This window comes from Carcharodon carcharias, chromosome 23 (genome assembly GCF_017639515.1).
Source record: "Carcharodon carcharias isolate sCarCar2 chromosome 23, sCarCar2.pri, whole genome shotgun sequence".
Taxonomy (NCBI): domain Eukaryota; kingdom Metazoa; phylum Chordata; class Chondrichthyes; order Lamniformes; family Lamnidae; genus Carcharodon; species Carcharodon carcharias.
The window spans coordinates 25,386,994-25,407,574 of record NC_054489.1 but is presented as its reverse complement, the minus strand read 5'-3'; the positions used below and the strand labels follow the sequence as shown (position 1 = coordinate 25,407,574).

Here is a 20,581-nt window from a genome sequence, read left to right as displayed (position 1 = left end):
AAACAACAGCTTAAAAACATCAAGACCATGGTAACTTGCTGACCATTAAGGATCAGACTTATGTGGGTATATCATTATTTATTGAAGTCAACTGTCTATATTGTGACAATGCATCACTCGTAGCCCATTCCAAAATGATGCAGTGTTTGGCACAGGTAAATTCATTAGCAGTGCTTCTGAGGGTATATTAACATTGACTCAGCCCCACCCTTTGTGATGTGCTGACATTCTTTAGGCAACAAAATATGACCAATTGCCTTTTCACTGCACTTGCTGCATCCATGTTGCAGCAGTGGCGCAGGCACAGCTGTAAGCTGAGCAGACAGATGTAATGACGTCCTGCTAATGGCCTCTCATGGTCAGCACAGAGAGTTTTATCCTGTCATACAGATAGCCGATGAAAGCTGAGCCGATCACAGAAAGTGCCATCTGCTCATGGAAAAGGTTCAAGTTGTCACAGTCGCTGGCAACTTCGCAAACAGGCTATTAGTGCAATCATATCACAAAGCACCAACTTCATGAATTTTGGTAAAGGACAAAGGTCAACAGCATGAGTACATGAACTGTGCCTTCTTGAATCTAACTTGCACCAACAAAATATGTTTAGTTTGGTAACAATTTGTGTTAGGAATACTTGAACAAATTGGCTTCCTATATGTATTGGTGTTAAATTGACTAAAATTGACGAAAACATAGTGGCCATCAAGGCCCTAACTTCTTGATTTCCCACCCAAATATGTCCACCTTTCCTTTAAGACCCTTATGAAAACTTACCTCTTTGATCAAGCATTTGTATCCCCTCCTAATATCTCCTTCTTTGGTTCAGTGTCAATTTTTGTCTGATTATGTTTCAGTGAAAGACCTTGAGATATTTTTTCTATGCTAAAGACACTATATCAATCTAAGTCTTGCTGTTACTTCAAAATCAATACAAGCAAATCAAGTACATCTAAATTTTTATCAAAGTCACACTTTAAATAGACCCAATTAACTCGCAATTGTTCTCATCAAACTATTAATTTGGGCAACAAAGCCCATCAGGTACATCACATAAAAAATGAGATGGTCTTTAGTTGCTTCCTGGGAAAACGTGGCATTCCTTGCAGACCAATGCAAGCTACCACAGGATGACAATCACCAAACAAAACTGCCTCTACAAGTCTCCTCCATATTCATGATGCTGCAGCACATTCGCCAACATATCCTCATTACAGACAAGTAGTTTCAGAATCACATCTGCGCAAGTAGTTGGAACCAGTGCATCTGGAACATCTGCAATTTGGTCAAAACCTAGTTTTACCAGCTGCTGTTTTTACACTCATTCAGGAATCCACACATTAAAAATAGTCACCAGGCACCCCATGAACATGAATGATCCTTGTTCAGTTTTCTGCCAACGTGCACAATTAACTTGAGATTAATCCTGGCTCTACCTTTACTAGGACAGGAAATGAACATTTTCTGAATGCAGCTGGACTCTGGGTTCCTCTCTTTTAGTACAATCTAAAACTTCTGATGATCTAGATGCATACCTGGATCAAGAAAACTATTTTCAAACAGGACTCCCAGAGGAAGTGATCGATGATGTCTCCCATCTTTCTATCATGTGATGTTAAAAAATAGAATGTGGTTGCAGAGATAGCAGGTGCATTGAATATATTCTTCCAAAATTCATTTGATCTGGAAAGGTCCTTCTGGATTGGAAAATAGCTAATGTAACACCTTTATTTAAGAAAGGATTTAAGAAAGACAAAAAACAGGAAATGATAGGCCAAAAATAAAAACAAAAAAACTGCAGATGCTGGAAATCCAAAACAAAAACAGAATTACCTGGAAAAACTCATCAGGTCTGGCAGCATCGGCGGAGAAGAAAAGAGTTGACGTTTCGAGTCCTCATGACCCTTCGACAGAACTTGGGAGTTCGACACAAGTTCTGTCGAAGGGTCATGAGGACTCGAAACGTCAACTCTTTTCTTCTCCGCCGATACTGCCAGACCTGCTGAGCTTTTCCAGGTAATTCTGTTTTTGTAAACGATAGGCCAGTTAGCCGAACATCTGTCACAGAAAAACCGCTAGAATCCATTATTAAGGATGTTATAGCAGGATACAGAAAATTTTCTGTTATCCAGCATTCTACCAACAAGAACCTTTTATTAGCTGGAATTCTGGGGGTCGGGTCTACTTCTGATGGGAGATTTCAAACTTGCCGGTAATTGGCAGCCTGTCCTAACTCCAGCCTCAGCCTGCAGCACTGCTCAACGATTTGTGCGCTCCCACATCTCTCATGGGACCTCAACGCCTGTGTGAACATCCTGGAGCTTTCTCATTGGACGAAAATGCAGAACTGATCTTACATTTCATTTAACTGGACTGGTCAGGTGGGTGGTGTAGAGATGTACTACCAAGGGTTCTTTAGTTGAACAACAAACCTTATTTACAGAGCTGCTGGATTAGCTGCAGGCCTCTAGCAAGGGGCCTCTAGACCAAGAAAGGTCTATAAACTTACCCACGCTTGGTGTTGATTGGCTGTTCTAACCACATGACCCTTACTCAGTAAGGCTGGCCTTAAAGCAACAACCACGACCCTCCCCCTTTAATTCTTTGTCTTACATTCCTTATTTACACAAATTACTTTATACAGGTGAATAGAAAGAAACATCAAAAATCGTGGAAATAATCACACTGGCTCTTTGTCATGAATTCAGATTATACACTTATATACATAGGCCCAGTGATTAAAAATCAAGTCGTTGAGGGGGTTTCTGGTAGAGCAGCGTAACTCTGTAACCTGAGGCTCTCCTACAGGATTGACACTAACAAGAACTGTAATAACGGGTACCTCTTTTGGCACAGGCAGTTCATCACTACCTGATTCAATGGAGACATCAGTTATGTCTATAACAGGTCAATCAGGTACTTCGGTGCTTATGGGCTTGATAACATTCCTCGGTGGCAACAGTGACTGTGGAAGCGTCTCCCTGCTCCTCAGGTGATCCACATGTTTACGAATGATCCGGCCTTCCATGTCTACTTGGTACGAAAGGGGTCCGGTCTCACAGACAATAATTCTTGGGATCCAACATGGACTGCTACTGAAGTTTCTTACATTTCCGGCTTCATCGATTAAAAATTTCTGGGCTCTACAATTTTCTGATTACCTTGGTTCTTCTCTACCCTCCCTGGCAAATTTGGAAATACGAGGCTCAGTCTCATTCTGAGACGATGCTTCATAAGCAGGTCTGCGGGTGGAACTCCTGTTGTAGCACGTGGAGTCACGCGGTAGCTAAGAAGGAAGCATGAGATTTTGATTTCCAAAGTTCCTCCTGACAATTTTTTTAGCCCTGACTTGAAAGTTTGGGTGGCTCTCTCGGCTAGTCCGTTTGATGCTGGGTGGTAAGGCACAGTTCAGATGTGTCTGATACAACGACTTTGGGCAATCTATGAGTCAAAAGGCATTGGCGTCACCTTTTGATGCTAACATGCAACATAGGCAATTTCACCTCAAAATTCTCTATCCACTCTGAGTGTGTATCGATTATAAGCAAAAACATTGTGCCCAGGAATGGACCCACGTAGTCTTTATGGATCCACACCCATGGTCAGTCAGGCCATTCCCAAGGGTATAGTGGGGATGCAGCTGGCAACCTTTGTTGCAATTGGCACTGTTAACAGTAATTGAGCTATTTCTCAATATCTGCATCTATACCAGGCCACCACACATAACTCTGGCAAGCATTTTCATCTTAGAAATGCCAGGGTGAGTGCTGTGTAATTTGGTTAGGAGCAGTTCTATGCCTGGTACAGGAACGACTACTCTTGCACCCCAGTGTATGATGTCATCCTGACAACTCAATTCGTATTTGCAGATAGAAAATGATTTCCTTTCCTTGGAGATTGGCTCATTTAACCATCCTGTAAGTATCTGGTCTCTCACTTTGGACAGAAGTGGATCTCAATTGGTCCAGTTACTGATCTGCTTCGCACAGGCTTTCAATGCAAGGGCGATTTCTTGGGGTACAGGAGTACACGAGATGCTTTCCTGCAAGGATAGGTGGCTAAGGGCTTCCGTGTTCGCTTTGTGTATCGCAGGTTAGTGCCTGAAAGTGTATTCTTAGGCAGACAGAATTAATGATGAATTCTTGCCGAGACTGTCGGTGGGATAGCCTTGTCTTCTTTGAAAAGGTCCCAAGGCGGTTTATGATCGGAGATGATAATAAAGTGTCTGCCATGTAAGTACTGGTGGAACTTTTTTAACTCCGAAGACTATTGACTGTCTTTCCTTCTCGATCTGTGGATAACCTTTCTCAGCCGCTGACAGGGTTCTTGATATGTAACCTATTGGCCTCGCCGAGCCATTTCCCACTTCATGGGACAATACTACACCAACGCCATATGGAGAGGCATCGCGGGTCAATATCAATTCTTTAGATGGGTCAATATGTACTAACAAGGTTGAGGAGTGCAGCAGTTGTTTTACTCTGTGGAAGGCTTCCTCCAGTGGAGTCTTCTAGGACCAATGGTAGTGTTTCTTCAGCAGTTTGTGCAAGGGAGCCAGTACTCTCGACAAGTTGGGTAAAAATTGCCCTTAGTAGTTTACCATCCCTAAAAATGATTTGAGTTTGGTGATATTTGTGGGGGAAGGTGCCTTCTTAATCACTTTAACCTTTTATTCCACAGGGTGTAATCCTTATGTGTCTACACAGTCCCTAGACAGGTAACAACCTCAGTGGCTTGGAAAGTGTATTTCTCCTTTTTTTAGGCAAACTCACACTTCCAGAAATCTTTTTATTACCTCCTCTAAATTTGCTAAATGCTCGGCCTTTGTCGATCCAATTATGATGACATCGTCAAGGTATACTACAAGCCGTGGTAATCCCTGTAGGGGACTCTCCATTGTCCTTTGACATATTGCACATGCCGAGGATCCGCCAAAAGGGAGGCACGTATACAGGAATAGGTCTTTGTGTGTGTTTAGTGTGACATACCCCCACAATGTGTTATCTAACTCGAGTTGCTGGTACGCGTGGCTCATATCCAACTTAGTGTAGGATTGATCTCCTGCCAGCTTTATGAACAAGTCTTCAGTTCTCGGAATTTGATATTTATCCAACTTGGCAGGCTGATTAACTGTTAGCGTATAATCACTGCGGACGGTCTTATCCAGAAGTTCTCTCCAGGCTCAAGGGTTGGGTAACTTCTCTCAGGTACTCAAATGTGCACTAACCCATCACAGTGGCTGATGCCCCTGTATCCAGCTCCATTACTAAAGGCTTCCCGTTTATGTGGAGTGTGACAGTAATAGGGTCTGCCTCGCCTGCTTAATGATTAAAAAGAGAGTGAATCTCAGAATCAGTTACTTCAGGCTCTTTCACTTTATGTACTTCTAACATCTTTGCTGGCTAGACTTAGCTCTGCACTGCTTTATCAAATGTCCTCTTTTGCAACAGTGATAGCACTCGGCCTCCTTAAATCTACATGTTTCAGGAGTGCGCTTACCCCCACATCAGTAACATTTCTCAGGATAGCTGTCTATTGCCTCCGTTTGTCTATGTTTTTGATTTCAGGGCCATTGGGAATGAATCCCAATTCGCGGCTGCTTCAGCTGTTTTGGCACCAGGTAGTTGGCCCACCCACGTAAAATGGCGGCGTGGACCCGATTGGGGGCACCGACCGGGTTAGTTCCCGCTCCCATCCAACCCCGTCCAACACCCCCCCCTCAACCCCCCACGGGGGGAAAACTCTCCCCTATGATTCTATAAGAAACATGATCAACAGTTCTGCTGTGAGACCCCTTTCCTAATTTTTGAAAGATTGAAATCAATCAAAGGAAAATGTTGCTATTTGCACTGAATATGTGTGATACTAATTTAGAGTAACAAATATAAATGTACCATCCAGAAAATGCATAAAATCGCATGACCTTGAAGAATCCCTCATGGACTTCCTAAGGTCGAGTTTGAAAACCTCTGGTTAAGATTGTAGCACAGGGGCAATGATGCAAGGGTCCACCACAAATTTTGAAAATCTCTGCAAAAGAATACACATTCAACCAGCTGCATCATCAACAGCTCTGTAAATCACTTTTACTTAAGAACAATTTGACTGAAATTGAAGATCTTAGTGAACAAAGCCTTAGTCAGCACTGATGCTGTTCCAATTCTTTCTGTTGTGTACACAATAAGCTTGCAGGGCTACAGGGACCGAGTGGGGAAGTGGGGCTGCCTGGATTGCTCTGCAGGGACTGGCATGGACACCATGGGCCGAATGGCCTCCTTCTATGCTGTAAATGACCCTGTGACCCTAAGACATTATAGATAACTACATCAATCTGTCCCAAGCTGCTGTTTATGCATTCCACAGTGTAATGCTTTTGACATGTGACAGGGTTGCTGGGATCTCGGTTTAAGTAAAGACAACACCTCTGAAAGTGCAACACTCCCTCAATACTGCACTGCACTGCAGGCCTCGATTACGTGTAGGGCTGGAATGGACATCATTCTGACTCAAATACTGGAGCCAAGGCTGAAAACTGAAGCTATGTTGTTATGAACTGACATGAACTTCAGTCTGTGATATTAATCTCTCAACCACTCCACCTCGAGTTGGTGAGCAAATATATGTCTGGTCAGATCAATGCCAAGGTGCTAAGGGAGCTTATATACACACGCACTGGATTTTATTCAAACCTTAGGTAATGAGCATCATTAAGACAGTATTCATAGTAATGTAACAAAGCTGATGTTGTAAGACTTTGGACAACAGATGCATCATACAAATAGAGAAAGTGTATAAATTACTATTGGTTGAAAAATGACACAAGTGGCAGTCTCAGGAACCAAAGATCTAGGTCATCAGCTTGAAGCATTACGTCTGTATCTCACTGCACAGATGTTGCCTGACCTGCTGATTGTTTCCGCCATTTTCTCTTTTTATTTCAGGTTTCCACCATCTGCAGTATTTTGCTTTCGTTGTGGCATTTGTTGCTGTCGGAAGACAGAGGCATTATAACATAACAGCTGCTACAAGTGAAATACCCAGCAATGGCAGAAAGATGATGCAATGAGCAGAGTCTTACCATGACTAGCCTACATGATGATATGCTGATCTCATTTCGTCCATATAGAAAAGGTAGTTAAAGACAGTAATCCCCAGTGACCTTCCAAGCAAAAGAAGAGAGAGAGGGGGAGATATGCAGATTGAGTCAAATCAGGCTGCCCTGCCTTCATTCCAGTTGATGGTTCAACACTGTTGTTGACTGGAGCCTGGGCACAGGTTAGTAAAGCCACACAGAAAGAAGCATGAAAGCAAATTACAAAAAATATTCAAGAAACTACATGTAAGCTGGCATAATGGACACTACAATATTAGATATGTATATAAATCAATCACAAACTGACATGAACAGCTTTGTTCAAGTTGTTATTTATTATCTTTTAAACTTAATGTATATTCAAAAATTAATAAATTAGATTTGGATACTCATGATTTAACCAGTGTGAAAGTTATTCAGGATGAACTGCACTTCAAATGAAAAGTCTGGTAAATTTACAACAAAAGAATATGCAGTACATATCAGTTCTTAAAATTTCTATGCTAGAATTCCCATGTCTATGATGTCGCCAAAAGTTGTGTTTCCAAGAGCCGTTCATAAGCTTCTGGATTTTGCTATGAGACCACACATTCTCGAGATACATAGGAAAAATAGTTATTCTAGAGATCGTCCCAATTAGTGGGATATCATTTTAAGATGCAAGCAATGATTGGGACATAAGGGGTCTTTTTTATGACTTCATGGGATGTGGGCATCGATGGCAAGGTCAGCATTTATTGCCCATCCTATTCCCTTGGGAAGGTGGTGGTGAGCCACCTTCTTGAACGAATTCAGTCCATGCAGTGTAAGTGCACCCACATTGCTGTTGGGAGTAGTGTTCCAAGATTTTGACCCAGCAACAGTGAAGGAACGACAATATAGTTTCAAGTCAGGTGGTTTGTGGCTTGGAGGGGAACTTGCAGATGGTGGCTTTTCCATGTACCTGCTGCCTTTGTCCTTCTGAGCGGTAGAGGTCACGGGTTTGGAAGGTGCTGCCGAAGAACTAAGTTGCTTCAGTGCATCTTGTAGGTAGTACATACTGCTGCCACTGTGTGTCAATTGTGGAGGAAGTGAACGTTTAAGGTGGTGGATGGAATGCCAATCAAGCGCGCTGCTTTGTCCTGGTTGATGTTGAGTTTCTTGAGCATTGTTGGAGCTACTCTCGCCCAGGCAAGTGAAGAGTATTCCATCACATTTCCAACTTGCAGGGCCTTGCAGTTGGCAGAAAGGCTTTGGGGTGTCAGGAGGTGAGTTACTCTCCACAGAATTGCCAGCCCCTGATCTCATCTTGTAGCCACAGTAGTTAGTTGGCTGGTCCAGTTTAGTTTCTGAAGGAGGCCATTCAGTAGGGTATCAACATATCTGGCAGGTTTAAATCAAGCAATTGAAACTTGATGAAACTGGTGTATAAAATGCTTTATCAGGACATACTGTCGGCTGGGATTTCCCCACCCAGTTGTGGCAGGACCTGCCGCTGAAGATTCAACAGCCCAGCCAAAAATCCATTGACTTTTGGTTGGGCCGGATGATCCCAGCAATGGGTGGAGCCAGAAAATCCCACTCATCATATAACAAGTGGCATTAATTACACTGTAGTGTCAAGCGAAAGAATGTTAATGCATGTTGTGAAAATGTCCAAGGTCATGACTCATATGTTTTAGGAGTATAACGTTTAGTTTGAGAATTGAACTGCAAGATGAATAGAAACCCCTGGTGAGAAGCTGGTAAACAATTGCCATTCAAAGATGGCCTGTGTTTATTTAGTAAGGACAGAGTTAGAAGTGGGAAAACGTTAAGCACTGGATGGCCCCTTTCTGAGTCTTGGTGGAGAAGCGATGTCTACAGTTGTATTTTATAAGGGGTATAAATTATTCATGTGGATCTCGCAATCAAAGGGATGTTTTGAATGGTAATTTAAATCTCTACCTAAGACATCCCAGGTGCACCACGCTGTCATGGGGATAGATTGCAGGCACCTATCCTTTTATTTGGGGTTTTTCTGTGTGCTTTCTCACAGATGCACACAGTTTATGTCTGGAGCAGGAACAGCTTGGAAACAAGCAGAGAGGGAAAGCTGCCAAGAGCTGTAAACCACTAAGCAAAAAAGCAGTGAAGCCTTTGCTTGAGCTGGGTGTCCACAATCATGCAGTGCTTAAGAAGAGTTAAATGCAAGTGGAAGGACCCCAAGAAATCTCATTCCTCAGAACGGCTGGAACAGCCAGGAGATTCAAAGTGAATTCCTAAGAGCTGTGGCACACATTGGTTCGGTCCCGGGAGAAGTGAAAGACTTGTCAAGATCCTGCGAAGTATAGTGGAACCTTTGGGTGGAAATAAAATAGAATGGGGCGTGACACGTTGAGATTTTCGGGCTTAAGGAATAAGTGTTTACTAAATATAGGGGAGGATTTTCCCCTCGTCAGGCTGGTGTGGCGGACGGGCGTGGGAGTGGCTACCCAATGGTCCCCCACCCGCGATTGAGCCACGACCGTGATTTCACGCTGGCAGGCCAATTAACGGCCAGCAGGCTCGTGAATCACACGCTGAAACGGTCAACGCTGCCTGGGGTGGGGATGGGTGGGGAGGGGTGGGGGAGGAGGGCAAACGCGAAACACTGGAAGCTCCTTGGAGACACAGAGCTGCCTCAGGGAGCTGAAGATCTATAACAATATAAATAAAGATTTTAAAAACCAGGTAAACATGTCCCCTCTTGTTCCTCTGTGAGCAAGGGCATGTTATAAATGAGATTTAAACATTTTTATTTTATTTTTAATTCCTGTTGGAATCCTCACCCTGCCTGTGGATGAGGTTTCATTAAAAAAAAATCCAAAGGCCGCCTGGAGGATTTGCCTGCCCGCCAACCGTAAAGTTGGGCGGGCAGCGAAAAATTGCATTTAATTATTACTTTAATGGCCTTAATAGGCCGGTTAATTGTCAGCCAACTCCCGCGTGCGCCGCCCACCAAAGTATCACACGAGTGCGCAATGACGTCGGGACGCTTGCCTGAAATCATCGCGCGTCACTTCACGCTCCAGCGTGTCGGACGCACGTCAAGCGAAAAATTCTGGCCACATCTGCTTTGTTTAACTCTTGTTCAGTAAAAGGTTTTTGGCTGGGAATTTCCGGTCCCGCCACACGAGCCAGCATCGTCGCGGGCGGCGATGGGAAAACTTGGGGAGCTGTTGACTTTTAACGGCCCTCGGAATTTTCCCGTCCCGCCAGCGATGATGACCGATGGTGTCGGGGCCAGAAAATCCAGCCCCCCCTTGTCCGAAACGTGAAGCTTGTGGCGTAATTCTTTCGGTTCATAGCTGGGAGTTTGGGTTTCTTTTGAAAAGTTAATAGTCTCCCGCGAGATCACAGCACACAATTAGCGAAAGCAGCCCGGCAGCTCACAAGCAGCTGGTCTGCTTTCGAGAAAAGGATGTCCCGAAAACTGCTCTCACCGTCGCAGACAGCGGGATTCTGCGGCTTATTTAGCTGCCGCCTCTTCCCGTTTCATGTTGGGCGGAAAGACGACGTGTGGAAGTTTGGGCTGATTTACTGTTCGAGAAAGGAACATTTCTATCTACGTACGCGTGGTCATCACTAAAGTTTAGTAACGTATACATTCTTTTAGAAATATGTCCGCACAGAATGAGCGTTAAAAGAATTTCCAACTCAAAATACAACAAATCAAACAAACTCCCCCCTCATCAGCTATAAGGTGAAATAAACTGGGCATCACTCCCCGAGGTAAGACACTTCTTTACAGCAACATTAAACAAAAGAATTCAAATAAACACCAGCATTTATTCACCAAGCTTGCAGAATCTGATTTTGTATTTTGTTATAAATGTCACATTCTACCTGTGGTTTGTTAACCCTTTTAATGCTGATGGCTGTAATGTTTTTAAAATGGGTCATGTCTATGTTTAATGAACATATACAGAGGTTTTAGTTATGAAAAGAACACTCTTCCCGTCAGATGGTCCCACCATGCTTCTACCTAAAATCATGGGAGTGGGTTTTCTTTGGGTGAAGGTCAGATGATCAGTTGCGTGGAGCAATCATTCTGGTCAGCCAGTCATGTGGATGGAAAGTCTGGCTGACTTTGGGAGCTTCAGTGCTTAAAGAGATGTGTCAACTCACTCGGGCAAACGGGTATCCCTTCTGACTTGTAGGGATTTCTGAGTAACAGGCGTCGTTGGTTCAAAGGCATCAAGAAGAGAAAAGTTCAGCTGCTTCCGCAGGCGCTGTTCACAGTGGCAGAATGTTGAAGGGTTGAGCTCCGAGGTTCAGTAATGCCGTGGTGGGAGCAAATGTGGGAAAGGGAGGCAGTCCTGTCAAATATGAGCTCAGTATTGCTAAGCATCTACAGCAGCAATCCTTGAAGGATGTTAAGGAGGGCATCAATGACTGCAGCATCATTCCAAAGAAATGGGGTTGCATTTTACACTGAGGCGGAGACCAAATATCAGGGGCAAGCCAGCCCCTGCTTGGCCAACTCATGCTACAGCCATTTAACAGCCGTTGATTGGCTTAAGGCAGGCCTTCCCCCATCCGCTCCCTCCACGGTCAGATAGGAAGTCCCACCTCCGAGAGCTGCCAGCCAATCAAATGCAGCTCTCTGATCTCAGCAGCGCCACCAGGAGTGGTGGCCACTGCAGGGACTGCAGTCCCGGAGGGAAGCATGATGCAATGGAGTCGGACCGTAAGGTAAGTCCAGGTTCTCACTGGTGAATGGCATTTATGGCATGGTGCCCAATTTTATGCACTCACCCCCACCTGCCAACCCTGTCCCCGGAAGTTGTAAAAATCAGCCAATGGATTCAGTGTAGGAAGAAGTTTAATGACCTGGCCAGTAGAGCAAAGGTGAGATGCACATCTTTCTATCTCCATTTATATATGTCACAACTTTCCAATGCACTTACTTAGTACCCCATCCCACCTATACATGCTCAACGTTTCACACTTCCGCTCACACTCTGAATGCTTTTCTCCACTCACAGGAAGTCACAGCAGCACCGCCTCATCTCATTTCACTCGCCAGCTGTTCATGCGCTCACAAACAACAGTCTGGGTTTACTCAGACCACATTGCCAATATATAGCTGCAGCATGTCAACTGGAAAATGCTGGCAAGATGTGGTTTCTCTATTAAATCAAATGAGAGGCTGCAATGTGTGTTTTGTAAACTCTAGCACCAATAGATAGATTGCTGCTGTTATGCATTTTGACTTGCTCCTGAGCAGCTATTAATCCCTGTTAAAGCCCTGTATTCATAGAACACTGATTGAATTTCAAGAGTAGCACTGTGTGCACTTTAAAGGCAACTGTGATTATTTTATGCAAATTCTTCAAGTCACAGCGTTATTGACAGCACAAAAGGAGGCCACATGGCCCATTGAGTCCATGCTGGTCTCCGCGAAACAATCCAGGCAGCCCCACTCCCCCTCTCGGTCCCTGTAGCCCTGCAAGCTTATTGTGTACACAACAGGAAAAGTTGAACAGCACCAGTGCTGCCTAAGGTTTAGTTCACTGGGATCTTCAGTTTTGGCCAAATTGTTCTGAAGTAAAAGTAATTGTTGATGATGCAGCTGGTTGAATGCGTATTCCGCAGCAGAGAGTTTCAAAATATGCCATGGACTCTTGCTTAATTGTCCCTGTACTATAATCTTAACCAGTATCTTCGGGCAAGTAAACAATTTGATGCAATCTTATTCTTTAACAAACTCTTGGCTGTCGCAACATGGAACTTTTATATTCTGGTCCACGGCAAAAGACAAATTTCTGGTGTCACTTTTGGTTTGGTTTTAATGAGGGTTATTTAAGGGACTTATTATTTTACTAGTTTTCTTATTTCAATGCAAATTTAAACATGAATTTGAACAATACCTGCTCCATGGAAGACAGCGAATGTAAAAAGAAGATAGCCTTTTTTTGGAATGTACACATCATAATTTTACTCGCTTGAGCCAAGGTCAGAGGAACACTGTCACTATATAGAGCGGTTGACTGCCAGAGAGCAAGCCAGCTGACAAATAGAACTGGCGAGAGGCCCAAACCATTCCGAGAGCCAGGTTAACGTGTGGGCAGAAGCCTGCAGGTGCCAAATGAGAGTCCTGATGTAGCTTGTCGACTCCAACCTGCACAGCATCAGGTGGTCCTGGAGCTAATTTAGCCAAGAGAAAAAGAGAAATAGTTTCGGATGTGAACTGCAATAGAGGAAGGTTCGGGGAGCTCAGAGCGCAGCAGCCACATTTTCCTCAGAGAACCCTCAAGGGACACTCCTGCTCCTCCTGGTCCCACAAATATAATTTTACTGTTTGTCTTTTCGGGGAATTTTCTGCTTTATGGCCAGGTTTCACTGAGCAGAGAACCCATCCCAACAATAGCATTGGGATCCTATATAAATCATATGGCCCCAAGAAAAATGGTGGCAAGTCTACCACCTCCATCTTAACTTTGCTACGGACACATTTCTGTCAGGTGGAGGGAGTTAATATCTAACCTTTTGAGTATGGATGCTGTAATGCTAGAAAGTACTGTTTGAGGAATTGTGAGAAACTTCCTTAATATTGGATGATGGCAACAAAAGTAACACACCACATGACTCAGAGCAAGGAAGTCAGTATGGAATATTTGTTATGTGATTCAGCAAGTAGTTAACAGTATATCAACCTCACCAGCACCTTAAGGGCAACCAGACATGAGCAATAAGTGACACTTATATCCCGAGAATGATTTATTAAAAAACCTTTGCCTTTTTCCATCTCAACATATGAAATCCTCTTATAATGTATGCGACTGTTACAAGATTATGTTATTACAGGGCTACAGGCCAGGTGCTAGAAAATGAGATTAGAATAGATAGGTCCTTCGTGGCCGGCACGGAAGGGCCTATTTCGATACTGTCTAATTCTATGACTCTATGGTCCTTACAATGATTTTGCCACACAATTTTGTTTTCTGCTGCAACTGTGTTTGAAATTGTCCTATTGGACCAGCTAGGCCTTATTGTAAAAATATAAATTATTCCAGCCATAGTAACGTATACTAAAGGGGCTGATTGTAGATATATCGTAGGGAAAGAAATGTAATATACTGAAAGTAACTGGTCACATGGTGCTATCTTTGATCATACCAGTCTCACCTTATTTTCCACTTTCAATTTAGAATTTCTATAGTTTTACAAAGTAACTTGCTAGTCCATTGCATCATGAGCCTGAACAGTATATAAATATAAAGGTACTTCAAGGAAATGCCAGAACAACGTCAGCACTTAGCAAGGTTCTTCTGAATGATCTTCAGCCATTGGGAAGGGGAAGCTGATAGAAAGAAATTAACTTCCAGTAAAAATGTGCTTGCATCTTAGCCCTGCAATTACATCCAATGGACTTTATAGAACTAAATTCCTGACAGTGTGTTAACACGTGTGAAAATCAATTAGATTTCAATACTCCTCTGAACCCCATAATTGCACAATATTGTCAGGTATCTATTGGCCAGTGCTGACCATGCGATCAATTCCACATGGTGGACATAGACCAACAAACAAGGTTATTTACTCTCCACAATCGCACATCTTCATGGCATAAAACTATACTAGCAGATCTCTGTTGGCACTGCTCACAGTTGGTAATGTCTTGTTAATTACATTGTTAAGAATTGTTAATGTCAATTACATTGTTAAGGTTGCGAGAAACAGGTGATGGGTATTAACTGTCTTTCAGCACATATAAAGAGGGGTTAGTTGGGACACTGGGGTGGAATGGGAGGAGAGCTGTGAGACTGAACAAGTCAATAAACTCTGTCAATATAGAAAAGCTCTGTCTCTTGGTTTTGGTTTCACCTATCGGCTTGGATCCTATTAACAACAGTTGATAGCAGATAGGTGTTTTTGCAACCAAAGTAGTATTATCAACAAGGTGTAATGGAGAAAATATTACATGAAGTAAGCAACACACATGAAATGCACATTTTTGCTAAGGCTTCTAATATTACAGAAAATTGTACAGGAGATAGGTTTTTTAAATATTAAAATTATTGTTCAGTCATAAAAGTAAATGTTTACTATGACTGTGACCAATTACAAAAATACAGGTCATTTTAGGCTGTAAATACCAATATTTCAATTATCATCTCAGTTCCAATATGGCTTAGCATTGAGCTGAGAATAGTTACAGCTCAAAGTATTCATGACAATGAAATAATATTAATTTCATGAATATTATTCATCACTGGTTCTATCAATACTTCTCATTTTTATAGGACTTTGTAAGAATACATTTTACAATTAAATTTAGATTATGATCTTGCGTATGTTATAACCGTTATAATTTTCTTGAATTTCTGGCAATTTTGTTAAATCTTAGCAATGTTGCCAACCCTGATCAGGGAAAGAATTACAGCAGTTATCAATATTTCTCTATTGTATGAGAAAGGCCAACAACTGTTCACATCAGACTATCGGTAATTGCTTTGAATTGGAAATAATTGCTTTATCTGCATGATCAAAAGCGGGCATGGTATCTTCGATAGTTGTCTTCAAAGCCCTCTTCGTGTTTTGGTTTCCACTAGCTTTCCACTTGCTGAACATCCAAAGAGAACAGCAAAACTGGGCCAAGCAATTAATACCCACTCACCTCAGAACGCCTCTAATGTCTCATACTGTTCTAATCTAAAACATTCAAAGATACTGAATAAAGCAGGTTTGAAAGGAGACCTCTGCCCCTGAGGAGAGATTGTTCATCATATTACGTCATTCCTTCACTCTTTGCTCAGCTGTTTCTAATTCACCTGGGTTGCCATAACACCTTTCTTGCATTGAAAATGATGGATAAATGACGCGATTGAAGGCTTACAGCTCCTGTGAAAAACTAACAGGAAGTAAAATGCTATGGCAACCAAGGTGACCTAAATAAGTGAGTGCAAACGTGTTCTGTCGGGGAATAAAAATACAAAAATCAATGTGACGCAGAAAAACCTGCAAATCAGTCAACTTGGGTGACGTCACTGTGACTCTGAACTGCAAACAATGCCTGAGAAAGCTTTAAAAGGGAAGCGTTATTTTAAAGGGCCTGTTCACAATGTCACATATTCCCCCATTTATGTATTTGCAGAAAAATAAATAAACCTCTGCCTGTAAGTGGGTAATTTTGTTTTAATTTAGTCTCCTCTCTTACAGTGACGCTTTCCCTCAATTTTAGATCTCCATACACAGATTAGAGGTATTCTATTGATGTTAGCAAAGTTCTATCAGTGAGTGCCTTCACTGATAACCAATAGATAAGCATTCGAAGTCTGTATGATTTTACAAATAACATTTTACATGGGAGCAGTAAGTAGCTTGTGGGCTATTTGTAATGATATCAGATTAATCTAATACACTAAAGTTTTTAAAAAATATGAATTTTAATAGCCTTCCTTAACAGCACTGTGGGTGCACCTAGGCCACATGGACTGCAGCAAGTTCAAGAAGACAGCTCACTAGCACTTCTTAAGGACAACTAGGGATGGTCAGCAAATGCTGGCCCAGCCAGTGATGCTTACGTGCCACGAAAGAATAAAATAATCTTAACTTCAAAGCTATTAGTTAGCACTGACACAGGTCTGATGCTTAATGGGCAGGATTTTGCCCTTGGCGGGGGTGATGGGCGGGAGCAGTCAGGAAGCCGCCCGCGATCGGCTCCGCAATGCAATTTTACGCGGGCGGGCCATTTAAAGCCTGCTCAGCGTAGAACGCGAGCAGGAGTGTTCAGCGCTACCTGTACGGAGCTGCCTCAGGGAGGTGAAGCACTGTTTAAAAAAAGTAATGAAGGAAATAAAATTGTCACAAAACATGTCCCCTCGTGTGACTCTGTCACATGAGCTGGGACATGTTTTTAATTCGAAAATACAATTTCTATTTGGTGTTAAAGCAAACCTCATCCCACCCGTGGATGAGGTTTCCTAAAAAACGTAAAGGCCGCTTGGGCTTTTCGCCTGCCCGACAACTGTTAGGTCAGACGGGCAGCGTAAATTTACATTTAATTAGCTTCTTAATGGCCTTAATAAGCCTTTTAATTGTCGGCGGGCACGCAGCCGACTCCAGCGGCGCACACGCCAAACGAAATATCGCGAGACTGCGCAATGACATTGGGATGCTTACCCAACGTCATCGCATACCATCTTATGTTCGGGCGTGTTGGGCACCTACCCATATGCAGAGCCTATGCACCTACCCATATTCTGCCCAATGTGTGCACATTAATAACATGGTCTTTTTATTCCTTCTCACACCTCTCAACAACATTAGCCACCCATTCTGCTTGAAGAGAAGCTGAGAACAACTTGGTTTTTCCATAGCTCCATGAATGACGTCTGCACCAATCAAGAGATTAACTGAGTGGGAAGAAAAGTATCTCTCTCCTCGACTAATTTTCCTGTCCTTGCTAAAATAATGCAACCACAAAAGTAATTTAAATCTTACCATTTTGGGGCTTCTTCTGCCATAAGGTCAGTAAAATTGGTTTGTTTATCGAACGCTAATCTGCATATTAAAGGGATCTACTGCCTGAAACAGGCAGCAACAGCAGATCCCAACGAAAATAGTGGCGGCCAGAATATTAATGGCTTTGGGCAGTAAGTCTTTTGACCTCATTTTGAGGCAGTTACAACCTCATTATCAGCAACGTGGCCAAGTTTAAATTGGTTCATAAAGTCTTACAATGACTCCAATTATTAGAAATTTAATCTTCAAAGAATGCTTGCACATTACAACCAGGACTGGGTTTAGAAGAAGAGGAAGAGGTACATTTGCTTACTTTAACATCGTGCTACATCAACTACCCAATTTTAGGTAGGAATGCAATCAAGTGGCTGAAAAACAATGCGGGAAAAGTCCACAGTCGCAAATCATGGGAAAAGAATTGTGAGTGGACCCAAAGTGCAGTTCCAAGGATGAGGGATTAGGTATGTAGGTAGGCTGGAAAAGCTGGGATTGTTCTCATTAGAGCAGAGAAGGCTTAGAGGAACCTTGATAGGTACTCAAAAACAGGAAGGGTTTAGCACAAGTAAATAAAAAGAACTGGTTTCCAATGGCTGTCGGGTTGTTAACCAGAGATCACAGGTTTAAGCTGACTGGCAAAAGAACCAGAGATACCATGAGGAAAAGCATTTTTTTTACATAATACATGTTTAGGATTTGGAATGCACTGGCAGATAGAGCAGGAGAAACAGTGTCAAAAGTAGTTTTCAAAAGAGGATGAGATAAATACTTGGACGATAAGAAATGCAGCGATATTGGGAAAAATGCGGGACACAGAATTGCACTCCGAAAGAGGTGGTATTACCTCAATGAACCGAAAGACCTTCCTCTGTGCTGTACTATTGTGTGATTCTATGAATAGGTTGTGGTCATTAGGGACCTAAAGATGAAGGGAGAAACTGTTACAGTGTTGACTGACACAGTCTTAGTTGGCACTACACTCTAAAATGCTTGATGACACAGCTAAAGGCTTTTTGCCCCAAACTTGGCATTAGCTCCATTCCTGAATAAAACAAAGCTAGAAATCCATACAATGATTTGACGTTTATTGTCAATCCACCATCCATCAAGGCAAGAAAATACTTCAATAGGAGCTTTTTTTTTTCTTTTGACAAGAGCAAGAGCAAAAGGTTAATTTCCTTTCTTGAGCAGCAAATTCACTATTCACCTCTCTGAAATTCATTCATTATCTATAATATAGAATAAATTGCATTTCTTACCTCTGAAACATGCACAAACACTGCTGCATCCAATCTTTGTTGGAATTTTTATGTATGTGCGGCTGTCATTCAAAGTGGGCTGGTTCAATATTAAGATACTAATCACAAGCTGCCATTAGGATCAAAGCGTCATTTAAAATTATTCGCTTTTGTGAAATTGGGTGATTCACTGAATTGTGTTTGTTTACCTTTAGCAACTGATTTCACGCCGTGCCTGAGAAATACGACGGATTCTCTTCTCTCTGATCACTAACAGGCCTAAATTAAATGCCAGTAGTTCGGACAATCTCAATCTAATTCTCAAGGGAGCACAAGCATAAAAACGCTGTAACAGCAGAACACAACTACAATTGCAATTGGCAATCTCACAAGAGAAAAGCCGTGAGAATAAGCACACTTCTGCTCTTTTAAAATTCGACTTAAGCAAATCATGATGATAGCCTAGTTATCATCTGAATATGACCCGTGCTTTACCCGGGCTAAGAACAGGTTATTACCCCCATTCACGGCACTACCTTCTTTCACTCCATGAGCACAAATGCAAAGAAAGTCTATACAAAGAAGTTCCATTCAATATCTAATTATAACATCTTGTTATCTTACTGAAGAATCAAAGTATATAACCGCTAAAAGGAAATTCCTTAATACATAAACACTCCTGCATTTAATGAATGGATTTATTCCTGTACTCAGTACAAGGAGGCTTTCTTTACATCGTCTGTGAGAGGCATAAAACATAACTATTTTAAAATCTTACAACTTCAAAGATTTTTTTGCTGCATTTTGCAACAGCTTTTAATATTTTGGTATTATTGACATAAGAAATGCAACTTACAGTTTGGCAAGATTGAAAATGAAGGGCGAGATTATTAAAATTATGCACGCAATTGTCTTTCCAGTGGTAAAATAAAAGAATTACTATTTGATAATTATGTAACATCTGTTCATTAATCAGCACCACTGTCTTCTGTCAATACGTAACTTTTTAAACACTAACTTAACTTGCACCAAGTGTGTTTCCCTATCATCCCTATGCTCACCAACCTACATGGGCTCCAGTCAAAGAATGTCTTGATCTTAAAATTCTCAACTTGTTTTAAAACAGCTTCTATGGCCTCAGTTCTCCCTATTTCTGTATTCTCCTCCAGCCCCATGACCCTCCAATATATCTGCATCCCTATAATTCTGGTTTATTGGGCATCCTGATTTTAATCACTTCGCCACTGGTAGCCGTGCCTTCAGTTGCCAAGGCCCTAAGCTCTGGAATTCCTTCCCTAAATCTCCCAACTTCTCTACCTCACTTTCTTCCTTTAAGACACTCCTTAAAACTTTCCTCTTTGACCAAGCTTTTGGCCATGTGGCCGGATACCTCCTGATGTGGCTCAATGTCATATCCTGTTTTATAATGCTCCTGTGAGGCCCCTTGGGACTTCTTTGTTACCTTAAAGGTGCTATATAAATCTAAGTTGTTGTTGTAAGCACTGCAGCTATTATTTTAGTTCAAGACAGTGTTTAAAAGCCCCTTTTAATGACATGAACCAAATCATTCACGCTGAAGCTAGATAATTTAATTTTAAACAAGAGAAATTACAGCCTGTAAAATGTTTAATGCAAATGTCAACTTATTTTTAGCACTTTATAGACACGTATAGCTTGAATATTTGTCAACGAAACGCACAGTAGATAATAACCATTCCCTAGTGTAAAGCACAACATTAACTTGTATTTATGTAGTGCCTTTATTTTAGTAAAACATCCCTCAAGA

The 20,581-nt window shown here is 42.1% G+C and overlaps 1 protein-coding gene across 1 annotated transcript in view; it reads right to left on the bottom strand.

Moving 5' to 3' along the window:
• LOC121294072 (neurabin-2-like) overlaps nt 1-20,581 on the bottom strand; it is a 215,898-nt gene that overhangs the window by 181,231 nt on the left and 14,086 nt on the right. The gene's annotated exons all lie outside the window — the stretch shown is intronic.